The sequence below is a fragment of the Dermacentor silvarum genome, chromosome 11, assembly GCF_013339745.2.
Source record: "Dermacentor silvarum isolate Dsil-2018 chromosome 11, BIME_Dsil_1.4, whole genome shotgun sequence".
Taxonomy (NCBI): Eukaryota; Metazoa; Arthropoda; class Arachnida; order Ixodida; family Ixodidae; genus Dermacentor; species Dermacentor silvarum.
The window spans coordinates 51,777,656-51,795,531 of NC_051164.1; positions in this window are offsets into that span (position 1 = coordinate 51,777,656).

Here is a 17,876-nt window from a genome sequence, read left to right on the forward strand (position 1 = left end):
TTTTAGCGGTTCGCTCCCTAATGACGCTGTTTGACGCATGCATTCTGTGAATTTGCATACGTCTTCTAACGTTCCTTTTTTTTCGACTAAAGGAAACCAGCCAGCTCGTGTTTATGATAAAGCTAATAGCGTGGCGAGCATGAGTACGCTCTAAAACGATCCTAATTACGTGAATGATCTCGTGTCGCAAAGTGAAAAAAAAATAAAGAAACGCTGTGGCGCGATATCACGCGAGCGACAGTAAATTCTTGGCGGCTCTTCCCTAATTAGCTGCACCAAAAATATGCCGTAGAGTAGAGCTCGATGGTCCTTACGATTTCTCGGTCGGAACATCCTAAACATATAAGAAGTGCAGTAGCTATGAAATGCGTACGAAAAAAAAAACAAAGTCCAGTAGCGAATTGCACACGACCTAGTCACCCGTCCATGCAAATCGAAGACCCGTTCGTTTTATTCGTTATCCTTGCTCTCGATCCACGGGCCTTATAAGCATCCCTCCTGGTAATGCGCATATCGTTTGCGGCAAAAACGTGCGCAAGTGGAATTGTGGCACTCGTGTGAGCATGCATATTAAATGACGTACCACTTGAGACTTAACTACGAAGGAGGGTTCTCAAAGCGCTCGTGTTCTATCGATTGCCACGCTAGTCGCGGTACTCTTGCTTCTATGATCCTGTTGCCGGCAGCACCATCGATGAGCTTCCTTGCTCGTCCCAATGCGACCGCGTCGAATGGCTCCTCGCTTCTGGTTCTGGTCATTACGCGTTTCGGGCACAGAGGGCTCGTTAAGGCTGATGCTTGAGGATCCACGGGGTATCATCGGGCGTTCACTGTTAACGACCTCGCTTGCTGTCGGCAACACGGTCGCCCGAAATGAGGCTGTTTTTAGCCAAAAGAAGTCAGTGTAATGCAGCCGGATAGACAAAAAAAAAATTGAGAAATAAGGCTTAGCAACCCACCTTTCACACGCACCACAACGATAAGGTGTCGCAGTTGGGTCAGGTAGCTGGAAACAGGAGCCGAATTCGCAAAGGTATTTGTTCGTAAGAACTTCTTTCTTATTGGAGGCGGCCTTCGCTAATGAAATGCTTACTGTCCCTATTGGACTGTTCGTGTTCCTACGAACTTTTCAAGCGTAAATAGCCTTTTGCGAACTACCGGCCCAGATCTTTATCAGGTGTTCCGCGGAAGGCCTGAAGTGTTCATTAGAGAGAGCAGAGCAGAGATTTATTGTTCAACTGTTTAAACTACAACAATTCTGGGATTTTACATGCCCGAACCACGATCTGATTGTGAGGCACGTCGTAGAGGGCTTTCCGTATGAGTTATTAATACCAGTTTTTATTATTATTGTTGTTATTGCGGACCCAATGCACGATACACCGGCGCATTTACATTTAGCCCCAGTCAGAATGTGGCTGGCGCGGCAGGGATCGAATCCCCGACTTTGTGCTCAAGAGCGCAATGCCAAAGCCACTGAGCTAGCTAGGCGCGTCAGTTGAATTACTTATTACACTGCCTACGCGCCCCCCCCCCAAAAAAAAATAATAAATGAAGCATGTATACCTCTTCATTTTGTGCACAAGCATAAAAAACAGCAGACACAAAAAAGAGGACAAGAACAAATTGCACATAACACAGAACAATTCTATACAATGTATGTTTTTTATCAGGTATAAGGTCTTCATTGTCACGCTCACGCATGATGTTAGATGAATATTGCAACTTTATATCAAATTTTGTTTGCAAGCGTTTTCAACCCCAAACAAATAATTTGGCTGAAATCTGCTTTTCGAAAAATGAAGAAAAATTCGGGCAGTAAATCATCTGCGGGAAATTAAAATCGCCCCAAATATCCGCCCATACCTAGTCACAATAAAACTACGCATTAATGACACACTATAGCGATGGGACGAAAGAACACGAAAACGACACGTACACAAGTGTACGTTTGCATCCTTTTGGAAAACAGGGGTCAAATCCCCAAATGTTTTACACTCGTACGTGTTCTTTATAATTAGCTGGTCAGCTACGCTAATTATACACCCTGCATCGGGATTTGCCGGAATTTGCCCCTACGAACCATCGGAGTGCAAGAGCTTTTGATTGGTGAGGGTGAAGTAAGAAAGCTCTCCTGTACTTAGATTTAAATGCGCTTTAAATAACCTCAGGTGGTCAAAAGATATCAGGAGTCTACCTATACAACGTGCCTGACAACCATATTGTTGTTACAGGACGTACATGGCAGAATTTAAGGTAAGTTTATTACGTTGGTGTTGCAGCTAATATATTTGAAAACTGTGAAAGAGAGGCCGTTCGGCAAAAGCCCATGTAGAACGCCTGTGTCATGTTGTTGTGAAAAACTGATAACTTAATGTTCTTACCGTGCGATATCCGCAGGATCTCCAGCAAGTGGCTTTCCATCCTGGCTCACATCAATTTTGCAACCTAGTATAGTTGCACTACCTTCAAGGGCGATGATTACTGTCATACCTCGGTGACGCAGGCTAGACACTCAATCACCGTTACTAAATTCTTTTATTTGAATTGGACATTTCTTTGGCTTTTCTTCCAATTTCCGGGTGCTCTCTTGCCGAGCAAAGATTGTGTCACCTTGCGTATGCCACTGGGTATGTTCCCGATCCTGAAGAAAGCCTTTGATTGGACAAAGCGCTTAGAGAGAAATTGAGAATGAGCCGTAAGCAGAGGCAACTGAGTGTGAAAAAAAAAGTGAACAAAATGGGACCAGAGCACGTGTTGAGCGAGGACTGGGAGCTGTAGAGTCAGCATTCATACAAACACCTAAAGAAAAGCTTCGCTTAACACCAGTTCCCACATAAGCATGGGATCGAGTGATCTTTTTTTTTTTAATGTTTGTAGTGTAATTTGTAGCTTGTACGCGATAGTCCCTATTTTAAAAGAAATTGTCGTTACAGCCGGAGCCACGTTTCGGCACCTCTGATCTGTCCGGTACCTAAACGTTTCTCACCACAGAGCTCTCCTGCCACAGGAGTGACGCGAATTAGAATTTGTCCACAGCTGTCCAGCCTATCTGTGAGGGTGGCGGCAAGTGATATTTATGCTGTAACATGTACACTGTAAGAGCGCGGTTTAACTAAACGTCTTGTTGGAATATATCCGATATCAGAACCAATCCGAACTTCCGGTTTGACTTTCTGCCGCCTCTTTTTTTTTTTTTCATCTTTAGTGTATGCCACACTCCCACCCCCACCCCCCTTGAGCAAAAAATGGACTCGCTTACCAAATTCAAAACATCTTACATAAATGACATACCCATTCGACACGCTTCTTCATGGTGGGCTGGCGAGAGAGCTCATTATTCTCCAGCTCATTACTCAATTATTCGCATAGGCGAATAATTCCGGTAAACATTTGCAATCACCGATATTCGTCTTCTGTACTCATACACCAGGTGCATCCTTCTGTGGTTCTCCAGTATCTTCGTAGCGCCCCGTAATGGACCGCATAACTTCACACCGCTGAGTGTTGAGTCCGACTCTTTTCAACCTCGTTCTAGTGGGGCTTACCGAAACGCTACCACAGACCGCCAATGTCTCGCTCTACGCAGATGATATTTGCATCTGGGCGTCCGGCGTGACACGGCCACAAGTGCGCGCTAGAATACAGAAAGCAGCAACCCTGACAGTGGCATACCTTCGCCGACAAGGTCTGACAATATCTACGGAAAAATGTGCACTAGTGGCATTTACACGAAAACCGATGTATTTCTACCCAGTGCGCATCGAGGGCCACTCAATTGCATATAAGAAAACTCACAGGTTTTTAGGCGTTATTGTGGATCGAGACCTCACCTGGAGTCCCCATGTCTCCAACATGAAGAAAAAACTCATTTGTATTGAGAATATGTTTAAGTTCATGGCTGGAAAATCGTGGGGACCATCCGTGCGCTCTATGTTACAGCTCTACACGGCACTATTTCTCGGATTTCTTCGCTACAGTCTTCCAGTCTTGTCGAACACATGCAAGACTAATCTCCTTGCACTACAGAGCGTACAAGCCCAAGCACTTCGGACATGTCTTGGCCTCCCGAGATGTTCTTCGACAGCTGCGACGATTGTCATTGCACAGGAGCATCCGATCACCACCCATATCGTCGCAGAGACGCTAAGAGCGCACATTCGACACCTTTCACGACTACCATCCCACCATTTAGCCAGTTTGCCAGCGCGACGACCACAGGCTACATACTGTAGTATTGTGACGAGACAACACGAGTCGATACCTTCTGGCTTCAAGCCTGCAAAACGCCCAACATCGGCATTGTGGTGTCTCCGGCAAATTCGCGTGTGCCTCTCAGTTCCTGGGATTGCTAAGAAATCAGACCTGTCACCCTTAGCCCTGAAGCAGTTGTCCCTGCTTTGCCTACACGCGTCTTATCTTGACCGAATACATATTTACACGGACGGTTCCACTAATTCCAACAGTTCAACCGGAGCAGTGGTGGTTCCATCGGACGCCGTCTCTTTGCAATTTAAGTACTCTCACAACACCACGTCGACAGCAACAGAACTTGCGGCTCATCAAGGTGCAATCCATTACGTGCTCCAGCAACCACCAAATCGCTGGGCCATTTTCTGCGATTCGAAAGCAGCCCTACAAACTCTGCAGTCTGCCCTACGTCACGGGTTACACGAACAGCTAGTGTACGAAATAAGACAAGCTCATCACCATGCGATTGAGAAAGGACACGACATCGTATTTCAGTGGTTGCCGAGCCACTGCGGAATTGTTGGCAACGACAGCGCCGATGAAGCTGCTCGCTCGGCTCATCAAAAACATCAGCGAGTGCCTATACCACTCTCAAGAACGGACGCTGCGCGGCAACTTCAATCACTTGCTCGCCACATCACACTTCAAAGATGGAATTCACCAGGTTTCAGCAACTCACGCTTGCATTCTCTCGACCCTAAATTGGACTTCGCCTGCCACCTGGACTCTCCCGTGGTGAAGCAACTTTACTGTGTCGCGTGTGGTTGGGCGTCGCATTTACAAATTCCTATTCATTCCTAATAGGAATGACTAACAGTGCGGCATGCAATTTGTGCGGCTGCGATGAGACGCTAGAGCACCTTCTGTGTCATTGCCCAGCTTTTGACGCTCAACGACGGATTCTTCAAACTCAACTCAGCATGTTAGATAGCAGAGTGCTGTCAGAGGAAAAGATTCTGGGACCAAGGCTTACGCATTCCTGCATGCGAAAGGCCACAAAAGCTCTTCTTCAGTTCTTGAAGGAGACTGGACTATATGAGCGCTTGTGACAGTGGACCTTCCTCTGCGACTGACTGTGTGAATAACTGACTCTTTATGTGTTTTTTTTTTCGTATTCTCGCTTCTTATCTATTCTTCCCCTTTCCCTCTCCCCAAGCGTAGGGTAGCCAACCGGGCACGTCCTTGGTTAACCTCCCTACCTTTCCCTTCTCGTTTCTCTCTCTCTCTCTCACACCGCTCGAGCCTTCAGTGAACCATTTCCCTAAGAATTCCGCGTATGTGTCCCTTCATCCTTTGCTCTCACCCTTACCTTCCCTCACTCTCACTCTCTTTTACCTCTCTCACTTTCCTTTACGCCTTGCGAGAACGCCCGCCCGATTCATACTGTCTCTCTCGCATCCCTCCGTGCCTCTCATGCCTCTCTTTCTCCTCTTTCTTGTTCGTGTAATGAGAATGCCCACCAGATTCACGCTCTCTCTCTCTCTCTCTGACGTTCTCTTACCCATGCCTCACTTTCTCGTACCTCTCTCACCTTTTTTCCTCGCTTGAGCTGCGAGAACGTCCTCCCAATTCACACCTACGTGCCCCCGAGAGAACACCGATCATCGAGCTCCTCCAAGGAGGCGGCGCGCGGCTCTCACGAATTCCCATAGTCCGCGTTTACCGTTAACACTTCCCCCGAGACCTTAGCGCCCTCGAAAAGAAAGAAAGAAGGAATGAATGAACGAAGAGGGAAAAAAAGGGAAAGCAGAGGACGGGCTCCCAGCCTCACACGACGAGAACGAAGAAGAAAAAAAAAGAAGACAAGCGATCCGGTTTCCATGGCTATAGAGCCAGGCAACGAGGTTGCAACAGGCTCTCCATATTTCCTGTCGACAAAAGAGGGTCTGAGAACGTTGCCACCAAGGGCTGGAAGAAGGAGTGGGTGGAGCCGCGGGAGTAGAGTAAGGGCGTATGGTGTGTCCAACGCGGCCGAAGCAGACGGCGGCGAGAGCCCACGGCGCGCGCCTTGTTCATGCCGCAGAATTGATTGGATATGCTTGTTTGCACATGGCGTGTGCGCGCGCGCGCGTGGGACGGACCGCGGCCTCTTGCCTGCCGCGGCCGGAGCTCGGGTGTGGAGTGTGGGCCACGGGCCTGTTGTCTCCGACCGGCAGCCGCGGGTAACCGGAGTGTTTGCGGTTCGCGCGGGCTCGCGTATGTATATCACGCGATTCTTGTCAGCTGGCAGAAGGCGCGGCGAATCGGTTGTCGGCGACGAATGCTTCGTCGCACCTATGCATGCGACGGCGTCGCAGCGCGATTATATACGTCTTTCTTCTGCTGTAATATTCTAGAAAGTTGCTCGTTTGTAGCGTGGTTGCCATTGTTTTGTTGCCGGAACGTTGATGTCTTTCTTTTTCTTTTATTTTTGTTCCTGCGGGAAAGGAAGGGGGGGGGGGGGTTAGAAACATGTCAGACATTTTTTCCGTAGTCTAAATATTTCGCTATCGTTTCATTTCTGTGCTGGAAATTAGCCATTTGCAGGGGCCGCGAACTGTTTGGAACGCCCCTACAACGCTTCTTTTTTTTCTTCCCGGCGACGAAATATCCTTGCGTGCTGGCCAAAAAAATTGCGAGTGCTGGAAACGTTCCATGCTTGTACATCCAAAAGACAGAAAATAAAGTCACACGCCTGCGCGGCACACGCAGCACAGTCACAGCGAAAGCTGGTGGAGCGGCTTAAGAGTAGCTCCAATTTCGGCACCACGCACAACAGGGTCTTCGCGGCGAAGTCTCTTCGCCTCATTTTCAGGAGAACGATCTCAACTGTCCGCCCGGCGTCGACGGCGAGCCGCGGCTTGTACTGCTCTGTGCACAGCAGTCTGCTGAGCCCGATGTTGCATGGTTGCAGTCGCGCACGTGGCTACAATTTTTCTACAATTTTGCTGCAATCTAAAATGTTTGTCTCTCACGTCGCGTCGCAAAGGCTCCCTGTTGTAGCTGGAGTAACGATAATTAATGTGCGATAATTATTACCTAAACGATAGTCAATAGCGATCACTACACGAGAACTGTAGAAGCCATAAGCAGCTTTTACTAATTGGCTGTGTACGCTACGGTGATTCGAAAGCTATTATAGAAAAAAAAGAATAGATTTAGCGCCTACATGAATAAGCATCATGAAAAGACATCCTCTACTGCAACTACTCCAACCATACTTTGCAGATCGCATGTCTGTCTTACTCAGTGCTCCGATTCTTCTCAGCCAAGCTTTCTTTTTCATTTTCATTTGAAAGGCATGGTGCTTATATATATATATATCTTATTGCTGACGTATTGACGCGACGGCAAAGTTCAGGCTTTTTTCTCGTTATGCGAAAGGTGGCCCGACAAGAGGCCGCGCTCAGGGTAGAAAGCGATGTTTCACTCCGCCAAAACTGACCTCGTTTCGCTGACAGCACGTCGGGTCCAGCTACTGAAACTTCGGTCGCGACGACAGCTGTGGATTCCATAACATGATGCTGTTGTTTTAAAACTGAGATGTCACCCGTCACGAAATGGGCGCGGCGCTCACGTCAACATTGACGTCGGTAAAATGAAAGGCAACAAAAGTTCATTGGATTGAGAGAAGATCAGAGGTTCAAAGTATAGTTTAGTAATGATCCGTTTATTGCGTTTGCTCTGCGCTCGCGTCGTGCTAATATAGGAAAGGTGATCATCATGATCATAATAATAATAATCATCATCATCAGCCTATATTTATGTCCACTGCAGGACGAAGGCCTCTCCCTGCGATCTCCAATTACCCCCGCCTTGCACCAGCTTATTCGAACTTGCGCCTGCAAATTTCCTAACTTCATTACCCCACCTATAGTTTTCTGCCATCCTGGACTGTGCTTCACTTCTCTTGGTGTCCATTCTGCAACTCTAATGGTCCACAGGTTATCCATCCTACGCATTACATGGCCTGCCCAGCTCTATTTTTTTGTCTTAATGTCAACTGGAATATCGACTATCCCCGTTTGCTCTCTTATCCACACCGCTCTCTTCCTGTCTCTTGACGTTAGGCCTAGAATTTTTCGTTGCATCGAACTTTGTGCGGTCCTTAACTTGTTCTCGGGCTTCTTTGTTAACCTCCAAGTTTCTGCCCCATATGTTAGCACCGGTAGAATGCAATGATTGTGCACTTCTCTTTTCAACGACAGTGGTAAGCTCCCAGTCAGTATTTCGCAATATCTCAATATCTTCCATATGCACTCCAACCCAATTTTATTCTTCTGGAAATTTCCTTCTCGTAATCATGGTCCCCTGTAAGTATTTGACTTAGATAAACGTAGTCCTTTACCGACTCTAGAGGCTGACTGGTGATCCTGAATTATTGTTCCCTTGCCAGGCTATTTAACATTAACTTTATCGTTTGCATAATAATCTTCAACCCCACTATTACACTTTCTCGGTTAAGGTCCGTAATCATTTGTTGTAATTCGTCCCCATTGTTGCTGAATAGGACGATGTCATCTGCAAACCAAAGGTTACTGAGGTATTCGCCGTTGATCCTCACTCCTAAGCATTCCCAGTCTAAGAGCTTGAATACTTCTAAGCATGCAGTGAATAGCATTGGAGAGGCTGTGTCTCCATGCCTGACCCCTTTTTTGATAGGTAACTTTCTACTTTTTTCGTGGAGAACCAAGGTAGCTGTGCAATCTTTGTAAATATTTTCCAAGATGTTCACGTATGTCTCCTGTACTCCTTGATTACGCAATGCCTCTATGACTGCTGGTATCTCTATTGAATCAAATGCCTTTTCACAATTATGAAAGCCATATAGAGAGGTTGATTGTGCTCCGCAGATTTCTCGATTACCTGATTAAGGACATGGATTTGATTCATTGTAGAATGTCTCTTTCTGAAGCCAGCCTGTTCTCTTGGTTGATTGAAATCAAGTGTTGCCCTCACTCTATTGGGAATTATCTTGGTGAATATTTTATACAGTACTGAAAGCAAGCTAATCGGAATGATAGACCAGTCGTTACTGCAGAAAAGATAGTACGCACGCCTTACCCAATACGTCACGGCAAGGTCGCGCCAACGTACAACCTTTGTCGTTAATATACGGACCACTCTGTGCCTTCGCTCTAGGTATATGCCGTTCGGCTGTGTGGTGCAGTTCCCATTGCATTCCTGACAGTCAATTCCCATTGAGGGTGAGCACGAAAGTTTCTTTAATTGGCGAGAACGTTACAGCCTATGACATACTGCAAGAAAGATACGCATAAAGGAAATGGGAATGGCAGGAAGGCTAACCAGAAGAGAAAGTCCGGTTTGCTACCCGCCAGTGGGGAATGGGAGAGCAGGAGCTGGAAAGATAAGAAAGTAGAGAGAGATAGAGATACAATGAGCAAGATACAGACACAGCAGACTATTATAACACAGTAGCACTTGTAGCACAACGAACACAAATCCAGGCTATACATCTACTTGTTCACCTCTGTTGTCATTAAAATCTGTAGCAGTGCCTTCACCGACCTCAGCGGCGATGGCGTATGAGGTCAAAATTCCAAAAGAGCTTTCTCTTATATATTTTGGGGTTTTACACGCCAAAACAACGATATGATTATGAGCCACGCCGTATGGGAGGACTAGAGATCAATTTTCACCTCTTGGGGTTCTTTAACGTGCACCCAACGCACGGTGCACATGCGTTTTTCCATTTCACTCCCATCGAAATGCGGCCACGGCGGCCGGGATTTGACCCCACGTCCTCGGGAGCGTGATCAACGTTTGCGCTGTTAAGCGTTGTGCTTAGCCACGCGACGCTAAAGTCACTACGCCACAAGGGCGGGTCGGTTTGCTAATGATATTTGATCAAAGCTAGCTAGCGCAATGGCTAGCGATCGTCTCCCTACTCGTGATGCAAAACGATCGGTAAATTGACTGTTCGTATTATTTATAATTTTTAAGTATCTATATTGTAAGAAGGGCTATTGATAGTATTACCATCGTGCATGGCGACCACCGAGAGTGCTACGATCATTGCTGCCGTACGCATTGCACGCGGCTCGAGACATGCATGGAAACGTTATCAAGATTATGTTGCAGTAGTTACGTGTGGGAGCTCGCGAAATCTTACATTATCGGTAGTACTATCGATACTCCGCTCAATAGTACCGTCGATATCGATAGTGTGCTACCGATAGTGCCATGGATCACGCCTTATCGATGGTACTGTGGTTAGTTTTTATAAAATGGTTTGTTCCATAATGACTCAAATATCCGTACTATCAGTATAGGCTAGCTATTATTTTACCCCTCTATTTTGTACAATGTTACGGGGACAGTCGCTACAGAACGTGTTCAAGGGTCTCTTCTTGATGAAAAAAAAACGCCTTTGAACAGTCTGTAGTCAGCCTGGTGGTCGCAGGGAACGTTCCGCGAACTTTTGAGAAAGGGTGTTCGTTTCTTAGGTTGATAAAATTGTATATTCACAGAGTATTTCCGAGATCGGCGGCTTTCCGAGATCGGAAGCATCCTGAAAGAGGTTTCCAGAAGTTTGAAATCAAAGCGAACATATATGAAAATAAAGAAATCGACATGGCAGTCATGAGCCCCGTGCTATGTGTTAAGCAGAATCGCTTTGAATCATCTGTTATGTATTGAATTGGAATGTAAGGTGGCGACCATCTACTCGTTACTATGTGGGAAGCAGGAACACATGAAACATTTGTGTTGGCTTTTCATTGGATTATTATGATCTGTGGAAAAATGGCATACACCAACCCAGGTCAGTACGATGACGCAATAAAGTTAAGATCCAGGACACAATATGTGTATCACCATATAACAATTAACAGTTAACAAATGTCATTTTGAAATAATAAAGCTTTACACTTTCTTGGGTATTCTACACAAGTCGATGAAATGAACTTTTTAGTCTAAATGTTGTCTAGCGTACCATGCTTTATATAGTATACTTTCGAACATACACCTGGCACATTTCCCAGCTGACAAAAAGCGCCGATTGTAAAATACAGTTAGAGGCACTAGACACGACATAGGTGTAGCCCACAAGCAGCAGCAGCAAACATGAAACTGCGCAAACTGAGAACCAACGACATTGTTCTTTTTTAGATAGCAGTGACAGTTTTCGGCGACATTCTGCATGTTGTAGCCAATTTTGCCTGCCTCAGGAACTTGTCTGAATAAACACTGTTCAGGAAGGTAACCCCCTCTGGCTATTCTTCGCAAAACTTGACTAAATATCCGTAAATGTGTATAACTATCCCGAAATCGTAATCTTTACGGAATATTTGAGAATGTTGGGCGGTAGGATTGGATATCGTCATCAGCAGGAGCGTATTATGTCCACTGCAGCACCGAGGACGGTCCCAGCTGCCAGCAATTGCACCCCTGCCTCGCGTCATTTAGACTACATCCTACGCCTTCAAATTTCCTAATTTTATCAGGCAACCTAACTCTCTGGCGTTCCCGACTGCGCGTTTTTTTTTCTCTCTTGGCGCCCATTTCTTAGCTCTAAACAACCACCAGTTATGCGCCCTACGCATTGCATCGGCCGCGCAACTTCATTTCTTTCTCTTATTCTCCAATTGAGTAAAGTGAACAATTCACGTTCCTTTTGAACAAGTATGATTGCAGTATTGTTTCCACGCCGCTGCACGTTAATAAATTGAGAATGCGCGAGTTCCAGGTTGAGTACGCAATTACTTGCGTGTTCAGGGCGTGAAACACTATTGTGAACTACGGAACAAGCGGCTCCGCACTGTTTCATTTCAGTGCGTTTAATTTCATTTCATTTATTTACTCTCAGGGTTAATAACACTGGAGTGGGTAATAGGGTGAAATTACATCGAGTGAGTGGAAATGGCAGTCTTAAAATTGTTGTCGTCGATGATGGAGGTGAACACCTTTATTGCGCTTCTTAGCGCAAAAGCGACGTCGGAATACTTCCTCTGTGATGTAAACCGATGTTCGAGATCATCCTTTCCTATATTAAACTTCTCACTAAACTTCTAGGAATGATTTTTATCGGATTTACATTGCACTATGTATTGGGTCATATTTAACTACACAGATTACTCTCAGCTTCACACCTCTACAAAAGATTGAGGAACCGGCTCATCGCTAACAGGGAAAAAAATTCAGAGAATGATCCAAAAAGGACCAGTGGACAAACATCCTGGTTGAGCCGCCACCGGAAACAACGCTACGCACCAGAAAACGAAAAGTAAACGCACTAGGAGAGCACTTTCGGAAGCAGTGTTTAGTTAAACCCCCTTGACGACAGCTCGACTTACGCTGATTTCATTCGGCCGTACGATTCGCTCCGCCCGTTGAGGCAAAAAACGCCGCTCGCCGTATAGTTGAATAAAAAAGCCCGCCGTGCTGCCGAAGCTCTATGCAAACTAAAAACGAAAACAAGAGACGAAGAGAAGCCGCATAAGCGAGACGTCCACGCGCTTAAAAGCGACCACTACGCGCCGTTCCCTCTCTCTCCAACGCTATCCAAGCGCGCACGCGGCAACTCGTGTAGCTTTCCATAAACAATCCTGTTGCCGACGCGTTCGCTGAAAGCTAATTTTTGTTTTCTTTTCGTTTTCTTCGTCGCTTATAGTTCGCTCTGGTTTGCAAAGCGCGCGACGCGCTGTGCTGCAGCGCGCCAGCGCATCGGGAGGAGGAAAGTCCCCAATCCGGCGACCGCGTGTCGTTTCCCCCTCACTCCCCCCCCTTTCACCCCCGGCGAACCATCCCGCCTTCGCCGGCCGCGTGCTCCAAGTTCGTTTTCAGCCATCCGAAAGAAGGGGCGGGTGGGGATGGGGTGCTTGGGAGGGGTGCATGAAATCATTGCTCCCACAACGTCGTCCTCTCTTTGCCCGCTTTCCCCAGCATCCCAAGATCCCCATCCCCCCCTCTATCTCGCTCTCCCCCAAACGGCTCACGTCATTCTCTGGGCGCGCGCGCGTTCTGTGTCGGCGGGGTCGATATATCGACGCGTCTGAGGTCGCACACTTCCCCCTCACCCACCGCTGAACGTTGCCTCCTTTCCCACGTTCTCGCGCTGCCTTCCTAACTCCGTGCCCAAAACTCAACCCGGGTCGTCTCGTGCGGGGGTTCCAACTTGATAACTGTGGGAGTCGAAAAAGCAAGAAACTCTCCCTCCCTCCCTTCACCGCTTCCCTATTTCCTTCAGGACTCCAAGCGCAGCCTCGTCTCCCCTGTCCCGCCATCATTTCTCTTCCCTCAACTCCTTAACTCAATCGCGGGCGGCATCCCTCTGCCCAACTCCATCCCTCTCTTCCGCTTTCCCTCCACTACCACGCGCCCGTCGATTCTCCTTTCTTCCCGTTCGCCCACCCGAAAACGCGGAGCAACGCGTCTCCGAACCACCAGCCAGCCGTCCGTTCGAATCCCGCAAAACAGTCCCTAGGGTTCTCCCCTCCCCCGCACGCACGGCTATGCGTTTCCCGCATCGCCGCCATCGCGAAAGACGTCTGACCAACTCTCTCTCCTCCTTCGGCTCGCCTTCTGCCCACCCCGCTTCCCTCTTCCCATCCTTTTTCTTTCCCTATTTCTGCTGCGTCGGTCCCTACAGCGCCGAAAGAGACCATATAACCCTTCCCCACGTCCCCAAAAACCGCTTTCCCCGCGACATCGTTGGGATCATCTGCAGTGTTGCGGAGTCGTGTGTACGCAATTATGGATTGCGGAAGACGCGTCGTCCCAGTCCCCCTATAGGGGATTCGAAAAGAAGAAGAAAAAAGGAAATTAGGGAAAGCCAGAAAAGAATACGAGACACTGCTCGGCTCGGGTGCCCCCCAAAGATATCAGACTGTCGTCTCGGGGGCCGCGCAGACGGACTGGTTGTTGGGGGGCTGGAACGTCGAAGACGACGTCCAGCTAATACACTCGTTCCTCCCCCCCCCCTCGCCTCCCCCTTTTACTACGCCATCTCTTTCGCGTCAATGTGTGCGTGCGTTGTGTGCCGTTAGGGAAATGGACGAAGAAGCTGCCGGCTGCGCCCGGAATTAGCTTGACTCGTAGCGACGCGGGACCCACCCACCCCACATGCGGGGATCGGTAATTAATACATTGGACGAGAGACCCGCGCGAACCCCGTATGCGGGGTGGGTGCTTATATTAGTGCGTTCACTTCCGAATCACGAGAGTTGATGTGGCGGCGGCCGTCCGTTTGGTTTAAGGCTGGTATAGCCCACTCGGGGACCTTAGTAAGCCGTTTGATTAACGCGGACATCGCGAGTCAGAGAGAGGTAAACGTAGTTTGAGGGTGCCGCTAGAGGATGCGCGGATGGCCGCGCGAGGAGCAATAAACACTGCAGCGGGTCGTTTGCAAGGGTTGCATCACTGAATCGTCAGCGCCGGTGCGTTTGACGTCGATGGTATGCTGTTTTATCTGCATATTTTGTGTCTTTCGTGTGGCTCATAGAAAGATCAAATTTCGACTTCTTTTTTTTTTCTTGGCTTGGTTTTCTTTGAAGGCGTTCCCTCGCTAGACTGATCTAAGGAGGGGTGTTAGTTTAGTTAGTAGATAGATGTTGTTAAAGAGGGCTTGTACCATGAATATAGCGGCATAAAAATTGAGGCAGAGGTCTCAGAAGAGTACTAGGGACGCCATGACTGGAAGCGGAGGGGGAAAGAAAATCAAATGAAGGCGATAGAAATCATTTAAATTGGTTATGAATAAAATCAGTGGATGGCCATCTCAAATTAACGTTATCGCGTTTTCCCCCTCTTTTCTTTCCTTTTTTTTTACGAGATTAGCTGCAAAGATGTAAAGACGAACTAAAGAGAATCACGCTCCAAAGTTACACATTCAGTTTAAAACTATGGCAAAATGCGAAGGCAAGCTAAAAATTATATGTGTGGTCTTTCTTTCCCGCGCTCTTGGTGTCGAAGTCGCCTAATCACTCCGGCTAAAGGCAGTTGCTAGCCTGTTTTGAAATATTCTGGTAATGTTTGCAACTTCTGATAATGAGAACAATCTATCAGTCTTGATAAAAGCACACCTAACACATCACGTCAAAATACACCAGACAATTTACACCATGCCTAGAGCGTCGTAAGAAGGAGAAGCGACAGTGTGAAATTGCAATAAAAGTAAGCGTAAATGTGCAGTATCAACGACAAGTTCCATTAATGCCACACCTACGCTGTGGCATTAATGGCACTTGTCACTGCACATAAAAATTTTTTTGTTTTCATCGCTTGTAAAGCTACCAAACATCTACGTTTACACTATTATAACAATTAAATGTCTTAAATGCCTAAGAATGCTTTCGCATAATAGAACGGTAGGTCCTCTGTAGATCCGGCTACCCCAAAATCACGAACACGGCTCAGGCAAAAAAAGAAGCCAAGGAGAGAATAAGAAAGCTATAAAATCGCTACACACACTACAGTCCAAACCACAAGCACGGAAGTTGTGACACCTCGATTATCAGTGCCGGAACACATTGTTTAATTATTTGGTGCAGTCACCGCATCACGCTGGGAGAATCCTGCACTAGCCTTATCGAATATACGTTACATGTGAAGTTGCACGTAACCTTAATAAGCCGAATGTATAACATTAAACTGGCGCTCGAATAACACGAAACTGACATTCAGAGGCAGTACAGGAGGCCGTTGACCAATGATAAGAAACGAAGAGAGCTCATGGCTCAGGCTCTGGTTATCAGAGCTGGTCCATGGTCAAAGCACCTTGTCAACTGACAGAGGGTTTCTGTCAAGATGCTTGAAACAGTCACTGCACGGAATAGATTCTGGCGGTCCCATGCCGGCCAACTTCCCAATAGGTGGGTGTCCTTGCAAGCACCTGGAACTGCCGTATTTTCCGAGCACCTGGCTGGGAACGCGCTCGTTACCTATTTTACCGGCAGGTATAACCGGCGGCAGGACTAGTCAGCCTGCTGTTGCAAGTGGTGGATGCTGGACTATTTCACCAAACCTTTTTTAGGAGAAGGGGTGGCAAGAGACCCCCCAAATCTTCATAGGGCTCCCCTTTCCTGATGAGAACCTCCACAAACAACCGAGCACCAGGTCGTGGTATATCCCTACCCATTAGAAGAAAAAAAAATGAGAGCCATTCCACTATGTGAAGGTCGATGACCAGCCGAGCTGTATGTGAGGTCTATATACACGACCAATGACGCGTCGTGGGCAGACTGATGTTTGTGTAACACTGAATGCCGAACCTTTCCGGTTCCGGTGGACCAGTGGAGTATTAGAGTTACAGAATAGATACCAAGAGAAGGGAAGCGCAGTCGAGGACGGCAGAAAACCAGGTGGGGTGTTGAAGTTAGCAAATTTGTAGGTGCAAGTTGTAATCAGCTAGCGCAAGACAGAGGTCACTGAAGATCGCAGGGAGATGCCTTCGTCCTGCAGTGGGCATAAATATAGGTCGATGATGATGATGATGATGATGAATGCCGAAGCTTTCTAAGGGAAATGCCACGAAACACTTTCTGTCTGGCCGCGACACGTCTATGTTTAAATCACCCGCAATTACGGTAATGTGGCCGCCATCGCCGCGCACATTACCGCTTCTGTTCACGACGGTGTTCTCTATAAGCTCGCTGTACTTTTGCAGTCCTCATCGTTCTCGGCCTACCCATTGCACGGGTGTAAGGGAACTGAAATAAAGTTAGGTGGTTTGCCTATAGAGTCCGTGACGTCAAACCACAATCCATACTAAACAGCGTATATTCCGGTTTTACGTTTTTTAGTACGATGATTTTTTTTTATCACAGTACGTCTTGACACTTCTCGCGATTAAACACAGCCGGGACGTACCCGGTGATGCGCTTTTATCACCGGAATCGGCCCGTCGTGAGCTCTGGGGTTGTTGCAATTTGTTTTGCCTTCACACACGCACGCGCACGCACGCGCACGCACGCACACGCGCGCAGGCACACGCACACACGCGCGCGCGCGCAGGAGGACATAGATGCTGTTACGCGACTGTTGCGCGGCATCGCATGGTGTCATCACGAAAGAAATGCCTGTCCAGAAGACGCCGAAAGGTATCATTGTTGGTCACGGAAACAGTTATGTCAGGAAGGTCATTCCACATCTGTATGGCTCGTGGAAGGGTTGAGGAAATAAATGAAAGTGTTCCACCATGGATGTGACATCAAGACACAAAAGGGAAGTCTTCCTATTGTAACGTATTCGTGCATTAAGGTCAAGGCAGTGACGTGGTGACGCGTGCATAGTGGTTGCAATGAGAGGTCGTGTCTGATTTGTGTTATGCTTGAGTTATAATTGTATGACCGAGAGATAAATTCTGCAGCCCTGTTTTGAATTGTTTCTAACATATCTATAAAGAATTCTTGCTGGCGAGACCAAACGGATGAAGCAAACTCGAGTTGAGATCTGACAAAGCTCATGCAAGCTACCTCACATATTTCAACAGTTGAGTTACGGAGATTACGATGTGAATATCTAAATGGTCTAGATGCTTTAGGCGAAAATGTATTTATTATGGCAAGAACAAGAAACACCTGTGGTGAGGGTGACACTAAGATATTTGTACTCGGAAACATGAGAAATTATCTTCTCATTTAGCCGGTGTGAGAATGTACAGTTACTGACCATGCGCCTAAAAGACA